General features: G+C 41.2%; 1 long non-coding RNA gene across 3 annotated transcripts; it reads left to right on the top strand.

Annotated features, from left to right (window-relative positions):
- The first annotated feature begins 1,596 nt into the window (after positions 1–1,596).
- On the top strand, positions 1,597–25,112 carry LOC103384647 (uncharacterized). 3 transcript variants are annotated; one of them, XR_522122.2, is made up of 7 exons: positions 1,597–2,804; positions 3,155–3,634; positions 5,086–5,247; positions 5,328–5,411; positions 20,122–20,330; positions 22,841–22,947; positions 24,729–25,112. It is a non-coding gene; the product is annotated as an uncharacterized LOC103384647 (long non-coding RNA). The 3 variants fall into 3 exon arrangements; XR_003050781.1 differs by having other exon boundaries at positions 3,155–5,247; XR_522121.2 differs by having other exon boundaries at positions 3,155–5,247; positions 20,113–20,330.
- The last annotated feature ends 60 nt before the right edge of the window (positions 25,113–25,172 follow it).

Here is a 25,172-nt window from a genome sequence, read left to right as displayed (position 1 = left end):
CTCCCCCCATACCTATATCAATCCCTTCAACATGTCAGTAATCATTCTAAATGGTTCCAGTATCTCACAGCTGGTTTGATGAAAACCAGATACCAGGTATCTGACATTTAGAGTACATTGTTCCTGGTACAGTCCTGAGTCCATGGTTCTCATTCCTGCACTGGTTTCTCTGGTACACTTCTCCTATTCACCTTCTCCTCCGTGCTGACCTACCTTTCTCTGTGTTGCTTTTCGTGGACACCCAGTGGCTACAGTGATAATGAGCAGACTTCTGAAATACCTCACACTTCACATACACACACACACCCTCTCACACACACACACAGACACTGTAGAAACACTCACCCACAGGATAATGAAACTTGATTCCAAACCCCAAAGACAAATTTGCTCCTGCAGATGCCAGGAGAGGCGTTGCTGCCAAGGTTAAGAGAGGTGCCAGCTGAAAACACACACACGCAAACACACACAAATAGACTTTTTGAGGGTTTGACCCCATGCTGTGACAGGAAGAACAGCCTTCAGTGCTGATGGACCTCATGGCGAGCTTGAAGACCTGACAGCCAGCTGAACTAATACTTAGACGTGTGTGTGTGAGTGAGTGTGTGTTGGTGTGTGACCTGGAGAAACTATATCTCATTGTTTTACTGCTCTGATTAGAATTAGCCTGCAGTCTGTGTACAGTATATGGTGGTACGAAGAGTAATTCATCATTTTCTGTCAGATTATTCACTGCTAACTCCAGATCTTTTCCAGATTTTTAGGGGTTTTAGCTCACTGCTAACTGGATTTTGATTACGTTCTACCCTTGTCTGTAGCTGTTTTTTTGTGTTTGTTTTTTCGAATATGTAGCTTTTGTTGATAACTGTGAGCTGTTGCACAAAAGAAAATGAAGGTATTTCGGGATTAGCATTTTTCTTTAGCCGTTTTATGCTAGCTAGTTGACAAATGTAGCTATTTTGTCTCTTAAATACTCATAACTTATGACCCTTTTTTTGCTTTTATTTATTATTTAACTACATAAGAACTTACGTGGTTACACATGGGAAGCAGAGTGTTGGTCTGCAGGGAAATATACCGTACACACTGACTCCCTCTACAGGAAATGGGGATCGAGGAGCCTCACAACCGCCAGTGTTTCTGCTGCTGTGTTTGTGACTACCCCGACTCTCAGCGAATGGGAGGAGGTCTGCTTGGTGGTCTTGAAGGATAGAAGAAGCTTCACCATTGACTCATTGACTCTCAACCGGGGAAACCAGGTTGGACACGAGTCATCAGTTTGAATATTAATGGTCAAACATGACAGATTGTCAGGTCCAACAAATGACGTTATCGATAAAACCTTTCTCCTTGCAACTTTTCTTTAGTAAAATATACTTCAGCTTGTAACAATTGGAATATGGAATGGACCTTTAAGGGACATGGTTCGCTAAAACATGACCTCTCCTTTTTGAGTCCACATGGTACACTCGCTTTTCCTTTTTAATACTCCCTAAAAATCAGTGAGTTTGTTTAAGTGCATAGTTTTTGCTTCTTCTTTTTTTTTTTTGTCGGTGTCGACCACCTACACGGCCCAAACCTGTAACAAGAGTTTTTGCTTCTTCTTTTTTTTTGTCGGTGTCGGCCACCTACACGGCCCAAACCTGTAACAAGCTCATTCATGCAGCCTGTTTTTTTTTTTTTTTTACTCCTTCTTTTTGGCTAAATATCCAAAACTTATACGTGTTGGAATTTTACAAAAACCATTTGCCCCGGTGCTGCGTGCCACAGTTCTGACTCCCTCTACAGGACCCCGTCATGGACGGCCCACCAACTGGCGGCCCTGTGTGCCGAGGCCAGTGAGTGGTTTGAGGTGCTGCGGTGGACCAGGCTCGTAGAAACACTGGGCCGGGCCGGCCTGGAGTGTTTGACTTTTTATTCCAAACAATAGTCAGCTGGTTGTTTTCGTTGTTTGATTTCATTTTACAGTCATAATCTCCTGAAGCAACTGAAGGTCACGCTCACTTTAAAGAGAAAACTACCTACACGCTCGGTCCTACAGTTCATTGTTTCACGTGCCCGGACAAAAATAACTTGTTCCCGATCATGTACAGTATGTAGACATGGATAAATTATATGAATTAGTCTCAGAAAATATCTTCAGATTGAAAATGTATTATTTGCAAAGGCAGTTCTGTCGTGTAAGCACCGGTTAGAAACAGTACCCAGAGGCCCGAGGATCGACGGTAATTCGGAGTTCAAACACGAAATCTGTTTGTCAAAAACTGATTTATTTAAAAAAAAGAAATCTCAACAGCTGCAGGTGTTGTGTACAGATCCCGGCTCATCAGCATCAGTGTGTGTTTGTGCTGGAGGTCGATCAATGCGCTGGTAATTATTCGCTGTTCCTTCTCTCTGCCCGTGCTGTAATAAATCCCGCCGAGCCGCTGAAGGCTGAATTTTGATGTGATAATTGATGCCGTGTTTTATTTTTGTTGTGAAATGGCTTGTCTGAAATGTACACGGCGTGCGTGTGTTTGTCTGTGTGTGTCCACCTGTCATGTTTGATTAGTATCTCTGTTCCTCAGTTGGAAGTCAGCGAGGGCAAGTCTGAATGGTAGCTCTTACCGGCACAGTGGTGCGTGTGTGTGTGTGTGTATACACTTGTGTGTGCGCCCAGATTTCTCCTACCGCTTTTGGAACATTTTCTGGGTTAGCGCTGTCTTTTTTAGGTCCAGTAGAGGTCCAGTCCTCAAGAGGGGGCAGAGCCTGGACAACTTCACTTCAATTCTGAGACTCTGGTCAAGCCTGGATCCAGGCACAAGGTCGGGTTGTGTTTAATTTCATTTAAGAAAATCGAACAGCGAACCTGGTCATGTTTTTGCTTTAAATTTAAGACAAGACAAAATAATAAAACAAAAACAAAAACAAAACCTAATTCGCAGTAGTACATTTTCTTTCGTGACCCTTGCCCTCCTTTATTGCCCTCCTTTCTTGTACTTTGTTTTATAAAAACATTAGCTCTGCTAATTTTTTTCAGTGACATTTCTGACCCCTGCAGATACATTACTTTTAATAAATGACCTGATCCTGATATCTTGCATGAAATAAAGAGAAAAAGGGAAAATTCTGACAGAGGGCAGCATCACTGCTATGTTACTGTTTATGATTCCAGGGTCGTTGGAGGACCTGGACTGGGGTCCCTGGAGAAAACCCCTTACCCACAGTGAGGAAGAACCTGCAAACTCTATCAGAAAGACCATTTCTTACCACCAGGGGCATGCTGTAAGGCAAGTGTACTCACCACCCTGACTCTATGGCTCTTTGTTTTTTACCTACTCTTTCTTAAACCTTCATTTATTCTTACATGAAGTCACATGACCGCGTTCAATATAGAAATGGTCAAAGGCTAAGGCTGTGGTTTGTCTGGATAATACGAGCGTCTGTATGGTTTGTGTTGCACACTTGTGTATCATCAGATGTGGATGCGAGTGCTCACGGCCGTGTCGATTTGTGTTCCTGCACACTTGGACCCGACCGAGGAGCCGCATGTTTCCTGGCCCCAGTCATTTCGATGGCCGTAGGAGAGGCTACAGTTACGACCACAGGCTCTGACAGAGCAATCACTGCAGCACTGTGACACTTAAATACCCTGGTGCGTGCATGCATGGATGTGTGTGTTTTTATCCCTCCTCACCTCCCTCCCCCCTTCCTCACTTTATCCTCACCCGTCATTACCCTCTTGACTGTAAGAGCCTTGACATCACTGTAGCTCTCTTACTCTTCACCACCAACTTTTTTTTTGGTTATGATTACACTACTATACCGGCTGTGTGAGATATCTGTGTGCATGGATGGATGGATGGATGGATGGATGGATAGATAGATGCACTTTTTTCATATATTAAGTATAAATACTTTATGGGAGTAATCAATACTCCATCAATACTATATCAATTTCACATTGATGATGATGATGATCCAGGTTCTAGGTAAGAGTCCTCTAACTGTTGCAATTACCCTCCTTGAAGTTACTTTAATTAAAAAGTAATCGATGCTGTAACAAACTCAGGTCATGATCACATCGTACAGCTCAGAGGCATGTTGTGTGTTGGCGTATATGATTACTCAACACTCCTACAGCTTATTAGTGGGTGCACTGTACGAGGCATGTCATTAATGATGCGTGTTTTCTTTAGATCACCGCCGGCTGAGGTGAGAACATAGAAGTGGCTGCTGTCACGATGTTAGAATTTCAAACTTATTTGAAAAGGCATTTTAGCAAATGGTTAGCACCACTTATTTTTCATTGCGGAGTCAATGTCATAACGTTTCATTTTGTCTTGTTTTGAATCTATGAACCACTGCATACAGTTTTAGGGAGAACATTAAAAATGTGAACCGACCACATCCACACATCCTCCACCAGGGGCACTAATCCACCTTTTGAGCTACTGCTGTTTGATTCACTGTGCTAAATAGTGTGTTTACAGTAATCCAGATATTTTTTTTATTTCCTGTGTGTTGTAAAATACTGCCGGACGAAAAAAACCCAAAGAGTAAAAGGGGGAGAAAGGACTGTTGAATGATGGGACATTAAAAACACACACATATTGAAAAATCCCTGCTTCCCTGTGTTGTTTTGCCAGAAAAGAGACTAACCGCTGTGATTTTCCTGAATGCTGCCATGATTTATAAAATGTGATTCATAAATTTCACATTTACACACACCGCTGTCCTTTTAGTGTCACGGCAAACCCACCCTGGTTCAGATCGAGTCCAAAACCCCACATCTGCGGACACGGTTCTCCTTCACCTCTTCTCCAACAGCCTGTAAATTCCTAATAAACCATTCTTTCTCTGCTTTTTATCTTATTGTCCTAACATCTACTGTATTTCTTCCTAATGTTCCTCCTCCTCCTCTTCCATTTCCGACTCTTTGGACTTTGTTTGACTCCCGTTGTTTTATCGTTTTGTTTTTTTTTAATTCATGTGTGTGGTATTTTTTCTCCATAAGGTTTTCTTGAACCCCCGTCGTCAAATTTTGTCCCCTTCGTTCTTGACCTTATTTCCTCCCCTACAGAAAAGGATTTTTTATCCCCTCAGGTTCCCCTGGAAAACCTCATCTATACCCTCTGAATGTCATCATCACATCCAAGCTACTGTCACACTGTGAGATGATCCTGATGAGTTCCTGGATATACCTTTGTCAAACAAAGGTATATCCCCAAATAAATTCCCGAGGATCTTCTAAAGTCCAATCATGAGGTCAGTGACTTTACCTTGAGGGGAGCATCTTAGTCGAGTGTATAGAGTGTAACTTACTCTGAATGTTTCTCTTATTGCAGATCATCTTCCTCTACTCTTGGCTTCCTCGACTTTTACACCGTGTATCCTCAGGTCCTCCTCTACCAAGCTGAAAACCTTCTCAGGTATTTTCCATCCTTTCCTCCTGCCTCGAACCTTCCTGAGATTTTATTTTGTATCTCTATCAGTGAGATTCGTTTGCTCATTTATACTCATCATAAATGTTGACATCACAAATTTCCTGCAATCCCCAAAGACGCTTGTCGATCTATACCAGGCTTGGGCAAACTTTTGACTTGCGGGCCACAATTGTTCTAAAATTGAACGGGGAGGGCCGGGTCAGGAGGAGATAGATGGAGCGTTTGTGTGAACTAAGATAGATGACATGGAAAAGTCATCCATAAAGGCTCAAATGCTAAAATTATGTTATTATTTTATACGCCATCTATTGGGGGAACGTGGGTATTGCAGGGAAAAGGCAGAACTATAATGATATTATAAATAAATTATATATTTTTGAAAACTTTGGTGGGCCAGGTTAAAATGCTAAATGGACCGCATCTGGCCCCCAAGCCTTAGTTTGCCCATGCCTGATCTATACTGGAGGAAACACTCTATTCTCTCTATTCTCACGGGAACGCAAGTAGCTGTCATGTGACTTGTTAGTGTTGGTTTCTTCGTTTCTTGGAACTGTTTTTAGTTGTTCTCCTCTGACTGCTATGTTAAAGCACGGGAACGCAAGTAGCTGTCATGTGATTGCAGCCGTCAATCATGATGAGCCAGTTCAGATATTTTTATATGCTGCTTTTTGTCTAATACAGTTGTTGAAGACATTTCAGGCGACCCCGCATGGAGTCGTGACCTCAAGTTTGAAAAACACTGCGTTCAAAAACCTTGCCCTAGTTTTACTAAAATAGTCAAAAACCTAAATTTAACCTCTGGTCACAGTCACGCAGGAAAATAAAGCTGTCTTTACAGGATGTCAAACTGAGTGCAGCTCTGTCACCTAGAAATTATATTTATATACCGCTAATTTGTCTCCGGTGCCAGAGTCATGCACGGTACCTGCAGTGTGTTGTGAACATGAATTAGACCATAATTGAGGAGCACTGAGCATTTCCCAGATGTCTCCATCAAAGATAAAAAAAAGTAAATTATGCCCCTGGGTGAAGGTGAACTTAGGGTGAGTGTAGGCATAAATTGCAAGGAACATGTTTGGAGTCTGCATGTGCCAGTGAGAGCTGCGACCTGAAGCTGAACTTTTTTTTCCACCTTCTACTTTTGAGTTCTTGTGTAGCTGATATCTAGAGAAAATCATCAATGAAATGTTTGATGGAAAAATGACATTTGATGATGTGCTGTAACAGAGGTTCTGGTTCTAGTGGCAGACCAGGGAACTACTATTGGCTAATACAATGTGTACTCGGTGTACTATTGGCTAACTGAGCATGCTCTTCTGTCCCTCACGCTGATTGGCTCATGCATCGTAGCATCTCTCAGCATCTCCCCTTGTCTGTTGGCCACTCTCTCGTTCACTTCGCTCTGCGTTGACATTCTACAACTCCACTGGGAAAGGCTAATACAGCCTAGGGAGGGTTGATAACAGTGTGGGGGAGGTTCGTAAAGGGTAAATATATACGTAAATAATAGAATAATCTCACCTCTACTTTGCGATTTTTCCCCTTTCACGGTGGGTCTTGGAACGCAACTACCGCGATAGGAGAGGAATCACTGTTTATATACGGTACATATATATTTGTGGTGCTATATACAGAAGTTGGCTTTGTTTATTTCACTGGTCGTACGCCACAAGTTACGTATTTCTGTTTGGTTTTTTTTTGGCAACCTTTTTCCTTTCATTATTGCTCCAAAGTCTAAGTCTCTGTTTAGCCTAGCTGTGACATAGGTGCTGATGTACAGTATGTGAGTTCGGACACGTAGCTGTGACATAGGTTCTGATGTACAGTATGTGAGTTCGGACACACAGTGAAAATCGAGTTACGTTGCACCGTGGGATCTGGATTCCCTTATTTTCCCCTGTCGTACTTGCAGCTGCCTTTACTGTAGGTTTGAGACCCGGTGAAGACTCGAGGTCTGAAAGACAGGAAGTTGAACTGAGGGAACCAGAGTTAGAGCTGAACTTCCCACTGGAAGTGTCAAAGTGAAGTAAGACAGACTTGAGATGGTTTGGATCAGTGGCAGTTCTGTGTTAGATTTATTAAATGAATATAGACACCGGCAGATTCCTGGAGGAGACAATGGCGGTTGTTAAAGCTGAGAGTTTCAGCAGATGATTTGCTGTGTCAGCCTCTGTATGCAGCTGGAAGAAGAAAGATTAGCTGGACAACGTTGTCGCCGTGGCCACGGAGTTCACAGTTCCGTGATCCGTGAACATATTCCAGAAAACCCTTGGGAGAATCCTTTGAACTTTGGTATAAACATTCACTCGGACACAGAGACATGTGATAACATTTTGGCGGTGGAATTCCAGGATCATGGTGACCTCAGGAATGTTGTTCTCTGATTTGCAGATACAACATCTTTAAGATGCTTTTGAATGAACTCGTCCAAGTTTGGATCGTTGACACGGGCTGAGGGCAGTCAATAAACTACAATAAACTATAAAGTTGGCTGGAAAGTCACGAAATCGTAGTATTTCATTTCTGTAGAGTTTGCTCAAATGTGACCATACCGTAGCCCTATTCAAAATCCTACGCATGTAAATCAAACACTGCGTTTAATAATGAACTTAGAAACACCTTTAGATAATTTATCTAGACTCGTGAGCGGAGAGAGTTCGATTTTAGTCTCTGTAGACTAAGAACACTGTAACCTTCTTCGTGGATGTGTTATCTTAAAAAAACACACAATATTTATTGTAACAGGAATTTAGGAATAACTGCTAAATTTTATTGCGGCCTCACAGAACATGCTGGTCCTCTGGAAGTATTGTAAAGATTTACAGAGCAAGAAAAATGGATGACAAATTATGGTCGAGCTCTAATGGTTTTCATCTTTCTTTGTTGGGTTTGAACCTCTTTCACCCTTAGTCGTCTTTCATTCTCTGACTGTTAGCTATTTATCTTATAAAAAGGGCTTTTTTGTGGTCACTACTACGGTTTCCCGCTCAATCCTGTTATACAATCCCATAGTAGTTGAAACACAGCGGATAAACGTTTGTTCATAACTTTCAGTTCCGTATTTTCTACGCACTCTGTAGGTGCTTTGTTCACAATCAAAAGGGAATCCAGTGTGTGTTAATTTAATTAACTGACATATACACATCGTCATGTCATCAACATAGCATAGTCATTTCTTTGTCTTTGCACCCAAATTTTTAAATTTGCGATCAAAACGGCCATCTCGAGGTGGATTACTTAATTTGTATTAGTGTTAAGTGCAAGTGTAAATGTATGTGAAATATATTTTTTTTAGTTACAATGAGACTGTCTTTTCTACTAAGGCAAAAAAATGACCAAAGATATTCAATTGATTGACGTAAATTGACCTTAAATGGGTTAATAAAGTCATATCAGATCGATCCATCTGTATGTCCGTCCATCCATCCGTCCGGCCGGCCGTCCATCCGTCCGTCCACGAAATATATTTTTTTTAGTTACAATACATCCGTCCGTCCATCCATCCATCCATCCATTCATCCATCCATCCATCCATCAATCAACATGCAGTGAGTGTGATTGTCGGTGAACTAGTGCAGCTGCATCGCTGTAAGATTGTGAGTTTGTCAAAGATACGTTGTTGGATCACATCCCCGCTCAGACATACTGTGTAATACATCATCTCCCAACTCTTCCAACCGCGCTCACCCTTTGCCAGAAGTTTCTAAATTGTCAGTTCTGCCTTTTCAGGTAATTTGTGAGTTAAACTCTTTGCCTCACCTGATCTGTCCTGCTCTGACAGTCCACTCCAGAACACACTGTCCCCATTATTTGTGCTGGTATCCACAATATTCACATTTTCTCCTGGACAGAAATCGTGAAAACACTTCATTTCTCATGTATCGTGTTTTGACTTTTTCCGTTTCTCCCTGCGTTTTTCCATGAACTTTCATTAGGAGTGTATCGCTGATTTTTGATACCTCTGTGCTAGGCTGTCAGAATGTGAAGTGGAGGTAAATGATCCACTGGCAGACATCAGTCTGGAGTCAGAAGTAACACTAAACTGAAGGCTATGTTACTCCACACCAACTCTAACCTGCTCTGACATTTTTCTATATTTAAGAACACAAACATCACCATGGTGAACTGTAGTAATAGTAGCTGACACAGTACAAACTAATGGTAGCACCAGGTAGAGATACTTCAACGTACTTGCCTCCAGAGCTTCACTGCAAAGACTTCAAATACTTGGACTCAAACATCAGACAGATTTTTTTTTTTTACTTTCTCAATGAATGATCCCATAGTAGTATTAGACGCAGTATTAGGGCTACAGTGAGAATAAAAAAAAAATACAATTGGAAATTTATGAGAATCATAAGTCGAAATGGATGGATGATAGATGAATGGATGGATAGATGGATGGATTGGATGCTAACTAACCTACCAACCTGTCCAATCAAGAGCCGAGCAGAAAATCATACAGAAGTAATGTTTTTCAAAATAAAGTACCTTACAGAATAACACAAATAAAAGAAAATTCGAAATAAAACTCTAAACTTTATTCTTTCTGTGCAGCACCAAATGATCCGCAGCCCAGTGGTTGGGAACCCTTGACATACCGCAATGTTACACATGTAAACTTTTGTCTCTGATCTCATGTTTTAGACGTTTGCATGGTTTTAATTTTTGTGTTTAGGCTGAACAAATACACAAGTTCTCCAGTAAAGTTTGCCGTTCCCATTTTCAGGAGGTAGAGCGTATGTCTTAGAAATTTGTATTTATTTACATGTAAAGTTTGTATAAAAACAAACAACTACTTAAAGTGTCAAGAACAAGTCATCTTTTTTTTTAAATTGCCACTGATATTTTTGGAAAACAAAACTGAAAAGCTAAAGATACAAACCCAATATTTGCCTTCAGGTGCGCGTTATGTGAGAACTGGTGTCGGTGCCGTTCGTCTGCAGGCAGCTGTGGATGAAGAGTGTCAGCTGAACACCTAAGATGTCATGTTTTCATAACATGAAGGATGTTCTGTGATAAAACTCTGCAGAGTTTATTTTTGCAACGGTTTACCGTATACCCACTTCCCGCATTAATCTCTCAGCTAACGCTGCAGAAAGATAAACAGAGGAGCTGTTAAACGGCTGAGCTGTCTCCCCCCACGTCCCCCCATGTCCCCCCTCGCTCCCTCATATTCATACCTTCTTAGAAAAAAACCTGGACGCCCCCAAACACTCTTCCTCCCAGAAAAACTTGGCAGAGGTCTCGGACTCTGGTTTTGAGGATTTCCCTCGTCTTTTTCTCCCGTGTCTCTCTGCCTCCCTTTCTCTCTTTCTCGTTCGCTCTTCTTTTTTTTCTTTTTTTTTTTTTTGGAATTCACCTCCATAATTTATTTCATGCAGGAAAAAGACATTGCGGGCTCATAAATCAAAAGCACTTTATATAAAAAGAGATGAAAGACGCCTGCATATGGGATGTTTTAGGCCGCATTCTCAGCAAGTCGACTTGTAATAAAAGAAATATGGAATTTTCACCTCAGGTCTCTATCAATAAACAAATGTGGAATACGCTCCACATACAGATATATACGGGCGTTTCTCAGAGCGTGATTTGCTGGAGTCCAGAGTGGACGGAGGAAAGAGAGTGTGATCTAAAGCCCCACACCGCCACAGATAATTCCTATCACAGCCCAGCAGAAATACAGCCTCGCAGCCTTTCATGACCGAGATCCAGACCCAACGTGTTTATACTCGTTCCTGGTCGAAACACTCCTAAATTTTCTCACTCTGTAAACTCATTTTCCGAGTTTTCCCAAAACAAAAGCCGAGTAGACTAAATAAACCGCGGTCGGAATTTTCTGTGCAGCGCACACAGCTTTAATCCCCACACGTCATATTTTTTGCAACGCAATCCAAACAAATTAAGCCTCTTTTTGATGTGTGTACTGTACAAACTTTGAAAAAAAAAAAAGAGAGAAAGAAACAACTTTGTGTACCTGAGCGAGTCCGCAGCCAGGAACTGTGCTTTTATATGTGGCCGCGCTGTTTTTCCATTTCCCTCCTGTCACTTTAAATCCGTCACTGCTCATACCATTTCACTTACTGCATCACACAGATGTGTCTACAGTTTTTTTTTTTTTGGGGGGGGGGTTCAAAAGGATTCAATACAGAATATTAATAAAGTGACATAGAATTGCAATGCTCTCCTAACATGTTTAATTCATGTATCGCAAAAGGGGTTTTTAACTGAAAATGTTGTTAGATTTAAAAACAAAAGTTTACTTTCTTGTGAACTTTGGGACAAAATTCATAAAAAGATGAAAATATGGAGTTTAAAGTGTAAGAATCATAACAAATAAAAATTCAGTGTAAAACATAACAGAACTTAAACTTAAAACTTAAACCTGGCTTTAGGTTAACTAAAAACATAAAATCTGACTTGGCCAAAGTAGGACAGTAATACAGGAAAGGGAATGTTTTTTTAATTAATACATTTCAGACCAAAAAATACTGTAGCTAAAAGTAATATAGTAAGTAATACGACCAAAAATCTCAAACAATTACATCAACTGAATGGAGAAACAAATGAGTTCAATTACTTAAATAAAAGAGGCCGAAACGTAGACCTACCGTCAATGAACGAATGAAGATTAGAGAAAAAACTGAAATGAAATGAAATTACGCCAAGTGTAAGTTAAATAGAAATAGTCGTTACAAAGTTCATTAGCATAATTAAATGAGAGTAATTTACATAACATTTTGTTGAATGGTACATTCAAATGAAAGGATTATGCTGTGACAAACGGTATGACAAACTATAACAAAAACAAACGACACAATCTGTGGGAGGTAATTATGTTAGCATAGCAGAAATAGCTAAATATTAACGCAATGAGAATAAAAAATGTAGGCCAGTGAATGGTAAAAATGTATTGAAAATAGATCAAATCAAATTATTATTATTAATACTTATTAATATATATAATATATAATATAAATAATATTACTGTTGTTATGATTAGCAATGATAACAATAACAATATAAATCATTATCTAGATGATAATAACAATTATTATTATTATTATTATCATCATTATTATAATTATTGTTATTATTATTGTCATTATTATCATCATATAATAATAATAATTATTATTATTATATTATTACATGCCGTCTCCACTCAGTCTCTCATCCCTGCCGACTGCGCTGCTGTTTGTTGATTTAAGCTCGCGTTGCTCTGAGAAGACACAGCCAATGGCTGCTTCTCCGTCTTCTCCTGCTCATTTATCTCCCGTGACGACGTCAGACAATCCCTTCTCCTCCTCCAGCAGCAGCTTCCACAGCTTCATCTCTAAAAAGGCAGAGCCAGGTCTTTACAGTGGTGTGTACCTTAATGCTCGGTGTAATTACCCTCACCACGGCTTCCTCTGCAGTCTGAACCACTGACACAGACTTCTCTCTTCAGTCCAGACCTATAGACTCATCCCACGTCTGCGTTCCCTCCGTGTGTGTGCGTGTCTGCGTTCTTCTATCTTTGCGGCACGGTGATTTGTGTTCTCCCCAAAGCGTCTGCGCTCAGGGGAACACGGTCATATTTTACCGCGGTGGTGAAGACAAGCACGTTGGTCTCCTGTCTTCACCTTCACCCTGTCTACTTTTGTCTTTTGGTCTCCAGATTCACTGTTCAGACACCAAAGGCTTGGAGAGGGCCAACAATGTGGTTTAGATAGAGTTTCATGAGCGGTTACGCTGACTGTCGTCCGTGGAGTGAGGGAGAGAAGGAAGGGAAAGGAAGGAAGAAAGAACAAAGGTAGAAAGAAAGAAGAAAAAGAAAGAACAAAGGATGAAAAAAAGAAAGAGAGAGAGAAAGAAATGATGAAGGATGAAAGAAAGAAAGGAAGAAAGAACAAAGGATGAAAGAAAGCATGAAGGATAAAAGAAAGAAATAGATAAAGATAGAAAGCAAGAAAGAAAGTAAGAAGGAAGATGTAAGGAAGGATGAAGAATAAAAGAAAGAGAGAAAGAACGAAGGATGAAAGGATAAAAGAAAGAGAGAAAGAAAGACAATAGGGGACAGGATACAAAAGGTTAGGAAGAGAAAAGAACACAGGGTCGGACTTTGAAGTAGAATATAACTGACGTAAGAATAAACAACAATGGGAGAAGAGCGAAGAGTGAATCGCATCAGAGAGAATTTAAAGTGACAGGACAGAATGGGAGCAGGNAGGACAGAAATGGAACTTTCAGTTTGGGCCACAGCGCCCCCCGACTCCAGGATAGTATACAACAGGACAGTTGAAACAAGTACAGAAGCTGTACTGATGGGTGAATGCCACGGGCTGTGCTCATCTGATTGGTCGACTCTAAAGCAACACGGTGGACATCGCGGTCTGTTGAACTGTGGACTGTTCAAACACAGAGAACAGTTTCCACAGCCGAACCCGAGTCTGCGTCTGTAGACTGTGACGGTTCAATTCCCTGAGCCGTCCTGAGTCTCAGACATCCTATGAAATCAGAAGGCCCCACACGGAGAACTTCCCAGGGAAAACAGTTTCCACCATGACTTCATGATCCCCATGTTCTGCCCACTCTCCAACTGCAACTGCAACTGGAGGCAGACCTGTAAAAACCAGTCACCCGTCCCAGGGACAGTCCAGCCAAGGCATGCAGACATGAAGCACAAAACACTCTCTGTGTACAACACAAAGAGTTTTTGTTTACCTCGACGTCTTTTTGGGTCCCGTCCATCTTGTCTTATCTCCATCGTATTTGCATGCATTTCAGGCGATTAGAGCAGTGGAGGCCGCCAGGGGGCACTAAGGAGTCCTCAGAAATAAGAAAGAAGTTGAAAGTTTTTTTTTCGTTCTCTAACCATTTGTCCTGCACGGTACAACACGTAAAATGCAGTAATTGTAGGATTCTCAAGGTTCGGAACTTTGTACCTGAACGCACCTCCTGTGACAGCTGGAACTTAGCAACTGTGTCGTGATGACGTCATATTCTTTGTAGACCTAGTGGTTTGTGCCTGTTATTAAGCTGTGTACAGGAGCTAGCTCGCGCCATCTGTGGATTTGCAAAGGGGGTCACCAGCCAGAAGCTAATGCTATTTGGTGGGGGTCTTGACATGAGAAAGTTTGGGAACTCCCGTAAATCCTTAAAGCAATGGTTCCAAAACTTTTTGTATCGGCAGGTTATGTGGTATTTGCTACTTGGTTGTTTGTTTTTTTTCTGTGTTTGTTGTAGATATCTACTCATATAATCAGGTATTTAAAATGCTCTGACCTGTGAAGGTGTTTTTTTAAGACTGTTTGGGACAAAATCTAGTAGTACCTACCAACAAATATACATGGGCCAATCTATCTAAATACAAACCTATGGCTCTCAGTCCCAACCAACATACCTATCTGACCTACAGTATCTGAAAACCTCATCCTGACTACCCGTCATTACCACACTTCCAACCGTTACACATGCCTCGCAAAGTTAGCCACTTTTAAAGCAATCTACTTATTTACTTATTTCTATCAGAGCACTTTTCTACCAGTCCAAACTTCCTTCCTACGTACCTAACCACATACCCCCCACCAAACTAACAACTATCTGCCATCTTATTCTGGTACTTTTTCATCAGTCCAACCAACTCAGTCACTAGCTAGCGTGCATTTACCATGTTTTTTTTTGTACGGAGTAAGTCTTTTTTTAGTTTTTATTGCTTGCTTTAAAAAGAGAGCCTCAGCGTGCGTTGGTAGGACAGGTCGTCAGTGACCCATCTCACCATAGACTGCAGACACACGGCAGACAGAACCACAGCTAACATGCTCCACTGCTCGCACGGCCAGCGTGCCACTGAGCGGATGGTGCCACCTTTTTTAGACTTTATATGGTTGAATGTCGGCTGCAGACCTCGGTTCACTGCGAATCTGTCCTCCTGGTTTTATAAAGCCACTCCTCACAATGTGTCTGCGACATTCTTTTTAATGATTTCATGTCTGAAGATACTAATACTCACATCCTGCATTCTTGCACATGTGTATTAGTTAGCGTTGGATCTCTGCCTTTATCCAGTTCAATGGAATGAAGTATAATGTTTAGGATTAAAATGAGAAATTAGAATTGGCCATAAACTTGCTTGGGCTTCTTAAGCCAAAGTAAGTTTCTCAGTATTTTTCAACATGACATTTACTTACATTTTTGCTTGTCGTTGTTACATTTTCCATTAGGCAAATCCGCATTAATCTCCTACACGAAAACAGGGTTAATGCTCGGAGATGAAAATCGCTGGAGACGAATGTGCTCCAGGGAATAACAAACAACGTTTCATGTATGTTATATTTAGCATCTGAAAGTCAAACAGAAGTCAAACGGGATTTCTGTGCCCGCCGCTGTTTCGTGTTGTGAAATCTGCTTCCGTTTCTGAACGACCGGCCTCAGTGGAAAATCTCTGACCATTCCAAGTGACTATGTGAGGTATATAAGATCAGTATTTTCCATAAATGAGATAACAGGCTTATCCATGCTCTGACTTCAAGCCAGGCTACATGAGAGTCAGAGTACAGTATACATGGATGTTCTGGATTCAAAGGCACATCACCGCTCTGTAGGTCAGTGGTGAATAATGTTTTCCATCTCTGGAGGACGGAGGCTTGTGCTGCGTCTGCTCTGTGTCCTGGTGTAAATATGGTGCTTGTCACAGCACACAGACTGACAAATGTATTTGGTTGTTTCTGTTGTAAAAAGGATGATGCATATGTTTCTCTGTTAGATGATGTGACCAATCAAAACATTTTAACTTTGTAAAGGCCCTCTCGCCTGTCATGTCCAAAGTCTGGCCTGAGGGCGATTTGTGAACCGTGGCCCATGCCCTTTGTTATAAAATAACACAAAAAATGTTAATTTCCAATTCATTTTAATGGTTCAAAAGAAAACTTTGGACACCCCTGCTGTTTAGTTTTGGTCACTACAACACCAAGATCTAAATTTACAATTCTAACCCTTGTATTGTGCTTTGGGTCTTGATGACTTGGTGGCTGATAATATGCCTTTTGTGTGTGTGTGTGTGCTCCTGTACTGCACGGCTTTTGCTAACTTTTCCTCATACTCTGATTCTGGGACAAGATGCAAACCCGGTGTGAGGACACTCTTGCGAAGGACAAGAGGGAGAGTTAAAAAACAACATAAAATAAATGAGGCTGGTCTGGTGTCAGTAGGCTGTTGACAGCATGTGAATGATGAAATGATACTCGTAAAATGTGCTGCATAAATACTGTACGTAAGTGTACTGTGAAGTACCTCGGACGTCCAGCGAGACAATGAAAGGGTCCTTTAACTTTGAACTGTTTACGGTTTGAGTCAGAATGTGTTTTCACTGCCTATTAGTAGTAATTGAATCCACCCTCACAAATGTCTAAAAATAGGCCCATGTGTGCTTATGTAAAGTGAAAGTTTATTCTCTCTGTTTTTTTTTTTTTCATGGAACGATGACAAACTAAACCAGATGCGTATCCACTGGTCCTGGTTACATATTTTTAGATTATACCATCGCCATCTACACTTTACAAACTCTTATGCAGTAACTAAACTCTAAGTTTTTAAATCTTACTTCACTTTTAACAGATCTAAGATTTTAGGGGGAAAAATAATCAAATGAAAAGGAAGAGATCGGACCAGTAATAATCACAGTTAGCCAGTAACAGGTTACTGGTAACAGGTTTACAGGTCATTATCGTGATCGTAGTCATCTAAAGATGGGCTTGTGACTGCTGCTCAATGTGATCGACCCTACACTTTGATAGTATTGTTCTCATGTAATTTAATGTTAGTGTGATGCCCACAGACACCTAGACCCTAATGACTAATGACAGTCGTCACTGCATTAAAGTTTGCTTTTTAACCTTGGGGTCGCGTCCCCATATTGGGACACCTGGAATTCAAATAGGGTCACCTGAAATGTCTAGTAATTGATAAAAAGTAATTACTGATAAAAAAATATATTTTTCTAACAATAAATATATATGATATAATATACATGTATATATAAAAGCACATCATCTTAAATACGTGTCTTTACTTTCATAACTGTGAATCAAGTTCACATAAAATACGGTATAGAAAAATATCTCAGCTGGCGAATCTTCACTTACTACTGAGATCACGTGACTGAAGATAAAATTCGTCTCTAGGGTCACCAAAATCTGCGATGTCAAAATGGGGTCACAAGCCAAAAGAGGTCGGGAACCACTACATTAAAGACTAACGTGAATTTAATGTGCGGAAACATTATCCAGATCTTTGCACCTGCGATCATTCAAGAGACAACAACAATGGAAACGTCATCCATGTTTCAATTTTCTTTTAATGGTCAATGACTATGGTTTTTTGAGACTCACTTGTTTGAAGGTAAATTTAATGCAGTAACGACACTTTTTTGGCTTTTCACTACATCCTGTTGAGCACCAATCAGCTGGTGTTAGCTGAATGCAACAGGTGTTTTCATAGGCCAATAGACTTTATATACCACTGCCTTCCAGTTCACTGTATATTTCATTACAAAACCAAACTTTAAGAAGTATCATATTAGTAATCGGTATGCCCGTTGGTTGGTGTGTAGGTCAGATAGGTAGGACTGAGAACCATAGGTTTGTGCTTCGGCCGACGTTTTTTTTGTTGGCTACTTTGTGTTTTTGTTGGTACTACTTGTGTCACGGTATTTGTTTTCATCCCATAGTATCAAGGTTCGGAGGTCACAGTTCGAAGAAATGCGACTGATACACAAAAAGAGATATTTAGAGGTTTCATATAAAAGGGACTCAGATGTTGACAAAAAGAATGGCCATAAATAATAGTCATTTTAAAGAGGTGGATGGAAACCAGTGGTAATCCTGTTTCTGCCCCCTCAATGGTCTCAGTGTTGGATAGTGGATCGTTTTTAAAAATAGGTTCAACACAGTTTATCAGGGTAAAGACTACAGATATTTTCTATATCCTTCTGTTTGTTTCATATGGATTTTAGTGAATTCAACTCCAAACCACAGACTTCACTTGCTACAAATTTAGAAGCATACCAACTATCTTAAAATGGGGATTTGTAACATTTGGGGATATAATCCTCTGTAGCTTTTAACGAGGATTTGCTTAAATCACTGTATCTACGATTTGGATCTAAATGCATTTGATTGTGAAGAACATGTTGTCATTAAATGCGGCCTGTAACTTCAGTCACGCTTCAGAAGGGGGCGGGGGGTGGGGGTTGCGGTGGAGAGCCATTTTTATGTACATATCCACACACAAACACACACGCACACATTACCAGTGGGGTGCCAGAACCCATTCATCAGGGCCTTATAGTCGGAGTCCTGTCAACCTCCTGCCCCGGGCCTGTAGGCCTTGATCCAGGGACTTGAGTTTCTGGGCTTCCCGCCAGTCTGTCATGATGCTGGGCCTGGAGCCAGGCTTCCATCAGCTTTGATGTGAGCTGGATCAGTGAACAGCCCCTCACTCACTCACTCACTCACTGAGCACAGAAGTTACTCAGTGCCACGCAGTAGGTCACCGAGCTACCATTAGCATAGAGCATAGAACATAAACCACATATAGATATCTCCAAAACACGGCTCATGTAAAAAAAATATTTTTTCCATTGCATGCGTATCTAATTATAGCAGGCAAATTATTGCTCGAAATATTTCTGCGTTCTAATATGATTAAGTGATCTTAATTGTTTGATTTGGAGGCTTTGGAGAACAAGCTAATTAAGGCTGCAATGAATAGATGTGTTTTTATGGCTCCACATGCTGAGCTATAATTTGTCAGATTTTCGTCATGTCGAAGACTGAAATGTGGCATATTTATGGCACGACCGGCTCGCAGAGATTGATGACATCGGCGGTAAAGCAGGCTAAGGCAGAGCAGCAAATGAGCTGTTGAATTATGTGGTGTTTGGAAGTCGCGTGCCAACCCTCATCTGTACGGACAGGTTAGCCCCGGCTCTCCGCTGCCGCCCTCTCTTTACACATAAACACCCGCAGGCGGCCCCGTACCCAGAAGAAACTGCACATTTACAAACAGCGAAAATGCAAACGTCGACGAGTAACCAGTTGTGCAACACCGCTCGCAACTGATTTTCCCCCCGACTATAAACAACATCCCTGCTTCAGGAGCAACACACGTTGACAGCCTGACAGACAGTTGTTGCATATTTTTCAATGTGATCTGAATTATGAAGGGAAAACTTGTGGTATTTGGATCTAATCAAAAGCATAGTTTTGCTAACCGTTGTTTGACCTTGACGTTGTCCGCGGAGGAAATGATTCTACCGAAAGAGCTGCAGCATGGCCTTACTTACAGAACGACTGTTCGGCAATTTCATCCCTCTTTTTTATCTGCTGTTTTCCCATTTTCACCTCGTCGTTTCAGACCGTGAGAAAAGAGTTCCTCATTGGCTTTTTTCCTTTAATAAGGTCAAGTCAGAAACTCTGCTTTAAGAGTCAACGCAGTCGACTGTCTGTCTCCTCACCTCACCAAGCCTAATGTCCTCCCTCACTACATCGGTGAATCTTCTCTGGGATCTCCCTCTTGTTCTTCACCTTCATCATCCTTTGCTCAATCCAGTCGTCCAACTGCTGCATTCGCTACATTATTGATTTGATAATGTCTAATTCTGTCTCCGCATGTTACGACACCCATCAAATTTCCTAAATGTGAGCTACGACAGACAACAGAACAACGACATCATTGGTTGCATGATACGCTGCGCCCGTGCCCCAAGGGACATCAGGACGACGGTCGGTTGAGGAAACAACGAAAAAGGACAATGGAAGAGGAAGAAGAACAGTAACCAGTGGACAATGAGAGACCTTTGGGAAGCGAGAGGAGCTGAAGGATCCTCACCAACCTAACCGTGACTTCACAAGCTACAGCTAGGTGAGTACTTGCGCCTCGAACACAAACTTGCGATCAATAGAGAACAACAGAAAATAACATGGAAAGAATTGAGAAACATTCATAAGAAAGACAGAGAGAATCTGACGAAGGTTTCCTTCAGTCTGGATTTTACAAGTGTCATCTGGGGTCGCCAGAAATCTGTGATGTTAAAATGGGGTCATCGGCCAAAAAACGTCAGTGATGGAACAACATTTGTCACCAAATAAAATCTGGCTTAAAAGAAAAAATTCAAAATCACCTTTTCAGTCTGCGGCTGCAGGTGTGGGGTAAAAACCCAGATGATGGAATTACTTGTAAAATGCAGCTACCTTTTTTTTTTAACTGTCTATGCCAATAACCTGACACATAAACACTACAGTACATACAATACCGTATGTGGGAATAATGTGGCCTTTTCTGAGTTTCCTCTCCCTCTGAGAAAAGTCAAAGCCAATAGGAAGTGTAAATGTTCCACAGGCAGACAGACTCTCACAGAGCTATAGTCACCTTCAGAAAAGGTGAAAGTTTTTTTGGCTCTTGCAGGACATTACCTGTGTATTCCAACTTTTCCATTTTTTCCCTGTCTGCACCGGGGGGATCCCGTCCCCACAAAGACCGAGTGTAAGAGCCCCTCTTTTAACAGTTTTTTTTCCCCTTAAGTGCCTATTAAACAGGACGCTACAGCCCTGGGTGTCTATCACCTGGAGAAGTGGAGAAATAGTCATTTTTAATTTTACGCTAACTTTGCCTTTACTCTAGTACTGGCAAAGTACCAGCTTTAAGTATCGCACCTTCACGCGTTCGTGCAGTTACAATGTTTTTTTTTATATATTATACCACAAATGGTTTCGTTGGCTTGTTTTTGTTTTTCTACATTTATTTGACTTCTAAAAGTTTAGTTTTGGTCTGAGTTTTTAACTGGTCCTGAATAAAGTATTTATTCAAAACCTGAGTAACACACACAGGGGACTGCACTCCTGGTCTCTGTGCCCAAAAACAGCAGCAGCGGGTGAATGTAAGTTCAATGAATTACAGCTCCAAACTGGGACAAGGGAAAAAAAATGTCTTCACAAATCTGCACCAAATTCATTTTATATTATCATACAGGTACGTAAAAGGTCCTTAACTTATGTCGCAGTTCTGTTCCCCTGGTGCGACATCACTTGATTTTCCGTAAAAGTTATATGCGTAGATTGAGCTGCAGTTCCACATAAACATGTAAAATGACGCGACAACACGCGATTTAATATCAGGTTGCGCGAACAAAGCTTCTGATGCGACGTGGACGAAGTGAAAGAGAACACTTAAGTACCTTTGTCACTTGAATATGCTAACATGGCGGTCATCAAAAACTAGGACATAAAAACAGAAGAGTCTGACTTATACCTGGGAGCCATAACGAAGGGCAAAAAACCCACAAAAAAACAAAACAAATGTAGCACAATCCAAGGTAGGGTGTACAACCGGCAAATGTAAGCAAAGCTGTCTTCAGCGTACGCGCCACGCGACGATGTATTTGTATGCTCCGCTTACCAACTAGTTGCCATGCTGACTAGTTGGTGAGTTTTAACGCAGTACGACTAGTTCTTTAACTAGTTGCCATGCTAACTAGTTGGCGAGTTTTAACGCAGTACGACAGAATAATAGCATGCAACTTTTTTAATAAATTTATGATAGATGACGACGTAACCATGAAACACCAAAATAAATTTATGAAACACCGTAGGTTGAGGACGTCGTAAACCAAGGACCCCTTTGTACTGAGTAAACCAATTACTTTACTTGTTGACCAAACGGTAACTTTAGTACTTCATGACTCATATGAATTTATGCTTAAAATACTCGTGTCGGGAAAATGTCTTTGTCTTCGTACCATCTGCACGATGGTGACCTCACACAGAGTTGTATTAGCCTTCATTGTTGGCAGATATACTTATGACTAAGTCTTTAAGGTGATCCGTACTGATCCGGCGGCCAAAACTGCTGAGAACTTCCAGGCCCTCACCACTGCGGAGTAGGGCTTGGTGTGAGCGGCACCTTCCACTGGACCATCCCTGACCTCGTGTTCCAACCGCAGTGGAACTTATGAAAGGTCCATCGAACCAGTTTGGTGACAAGAACATTACAACATTGAGTGGTGGAAGTATTTTTTTTCCCTGTCCATTGTTGGACTCAATGTCAGTGAACCTCATTTTTCTTGTACTGGTTCGTTTTCCACAAAATAACAAATCAAAAAGGAAGAATGTGACGATAAATCATGAGATTGCTTCCTAATAGGTAAAGCTGTTGTTCTTCCAACCCAGAGTTCAGCTGTTTAATCCCAAGCTTGTTTTAGACTTTTTTTCTCTCACTCCATGACACGTCCCAGACCGAATTCTTGTCTCAGTTACAGTTTTAAATGAATGTTGAATAATACAATCAACATTTGTATTTCTCATCTTATTTCTCGTATTTCGTTTCACATCAAATCATCATGACATGAACAATTTTTATTTGTATTTTCTTTGCAGATTAACTGCCAGGGAAAGTCAACGCCCCACTTCCAGGATTCTCACCATTTCGCTGACTACAACTGTCAAACCAGGACACTTCATTTGACAGAACTGGAGCAAATACAGTATGTTACTGTTTATTTTCTCTACTGTTAGAAACTACGTTACATGTAACATGATCTCACATGACCTCTGGTAGCAAAAGCTAATTTTTTGATCTTAACACAATGTTTCCCAACCATTACGAAATGTACAACCTGAAACATTTAAACAATGCTGCCAAACATAGGGCCCGTGGGTAAAAAAACAGTCCACTAGGGGTTTTAATCGGGCCCAATTGATGAATTTTAAATGTCTGTGATGTTTTATCAAATGATACTAGATTGTAAATTAGGGGTCCCCAACCCCTGGTCCGGGGAGCAGTGCCAGTCCGTAGGTCATTTGGCACCGGGTCCCAGTGGGACACAGTGAAAAATTGTACTTCAATTTTACTAATTTAATCCAGTCATATCCCTTTAATTTTTTTCCATTCAAAGATAATCTGTCAGTGTTTCCAAATTGTTCATTCAGACTCTAAATATACTAACAGAATTTTTTGAAAATTTAATAATCCTTCAACGATTTTTTTGCCACAGTAATGGCTAATACTGGCCGACTACAGTATTACTGGTCCACAGTAATGGCTAATACTGGCCGACTGGTCCTTGGTACCAAAAAGGTTGGGGACCGCTGATTTAAGTTCTGAGGTATGATATACAGGTCTTCGCAGTTTTAGTATTACTCTAAGTACAGCAAAGGGGGCGTGGGGGGGCGATGGAAGAACAACTACTGTGTGATATTTTAACCATAACTGAGCTGATGTCGGAGGGGAAAACCTCAGGGGCCCACTTCAGTGTAATCCAGCACGGATTAGTAGGCTGACAGAATCACTCAGCTACTGACTCTGACCTGGCACTTAGCTCCCTGTGGGGCAGAACTGTGCTCACACACACACACACACACACACACACAAAAGACAAGAAATGTCTTTGAGTGTTTTGTCTAATGACCACAAGGGGGATTTTAAATGTGACGTTACCCCTAAATAATGGCTTTGATTGTAATCAAGCAAAGCATCAGAGTCTCAGAGATCGGCCGATCAAACTCAAAGTGTTTACTTTCTGTCATCACGGCAGCTTTGTTTATCTGTACGAGCACAAGAAAAAAGTTTTTCTTCCAGTTTTTCAACAGCTGCTGAACTTTTACTGTCTTTTGAAGGTGAGTGCTTTGCAACATCTGTGAGCCATAAAACAAATGAGATGCTTGGGATGCTACATACACACAATGATGCACACACACACACGCACCGCTGTCTTCCTTCTCTACATGTCTATTTGCAATTCTAACTTTTAGCGTTTCAGTCTGACTCCGACTCTGTCCGAGCTTTTGTCCGACTGATCTGCGGGCCTCAGTTTGGAGTTGAACTTATCTGGAAACGGTGTTTGTAAAAAAAAAAAAAAAGCATGATCTCATGTAAGTGTGTGGTTTGCAGGGGTTTACATAAGGGCAACATAATGTGGTGTTTTTTCTGGTGACTAGTTTGACATTTGTCTCCTGGGACGTCCTCACGTCTGACGATTTACGTATGTTTTTAATAAACGGTGATTTCACAGGGGCCGCTATTTCATAAACCGAGTCGCCACGGCAACTTTGATCAACACTTTATCTGACCTTTGAGAAATAAGGGTTAATAAAACAGAAACAATATTGGACGTGATTGTGTTTTTCCTCACCGGTCATTTTCTCTCAAATGACTTTTTCTTTCTCTCTCTCCCCCCTTGTTTCCAACATGCACAAAAACACATAAATGCCTCAGTTATACTCATTGAGAAACCATGACCTCTATGTTTAACCCTTCTATTTTCAGGCCGCGCTGTGCTCTACTGAAACAACTTGTGGTGTGAGCGGTTTTCAGGGAGGAGGAAGAGGTGATGAGGCGGAGGGTGTACCAGGACAGAACTGGCACTAAGAGATGGAGTGGGTGGGTGTGTGTGTGTGTGGGGATGAGTTGGGCCGGAAACTCTGATCCAGTGCAGACTGTTTTCGACGTCACGGTGCGGTAGTTTCTAAAATACTCAAGCCACAGTTCCTAAAATTGCTCTAACTGCAGTTCTGCTGAGAGCTGTCAATCTACGTCCAGGTTTCTTCTACACTTCTCAGAGACTTTCACTGTGACAAATGCAGGGATAGGAACAGGCTCCACTTTTGGGTTGATGAGTTTAGCCAGAGCCGCTCTGACAGCTCATGGATGCTGTTCATATATATATACATATACATATATATATATATATATGTATATGTATATATATAT

Source organism: Cynoglossus semilaevis, chromosome 10 (genome assembly GCF_000523025.1).
Source record: "Cynoglossus semilaevis isolate Cse_v1.0 chromosome 10, Cse_v1.0, whole genome shotgun sequence".
Taxonomy (NCBI): domain Eukaryota; kingdom Metazoa; phylum Chordata; class Actinopteri; order Pleuronectiformes; family Cynoglossidae; genus Cynoglossus; species Cynoglossus semilaevis.
This window is presented reverse-complemented; position numbering and strand designations above follow the sequence as displayed.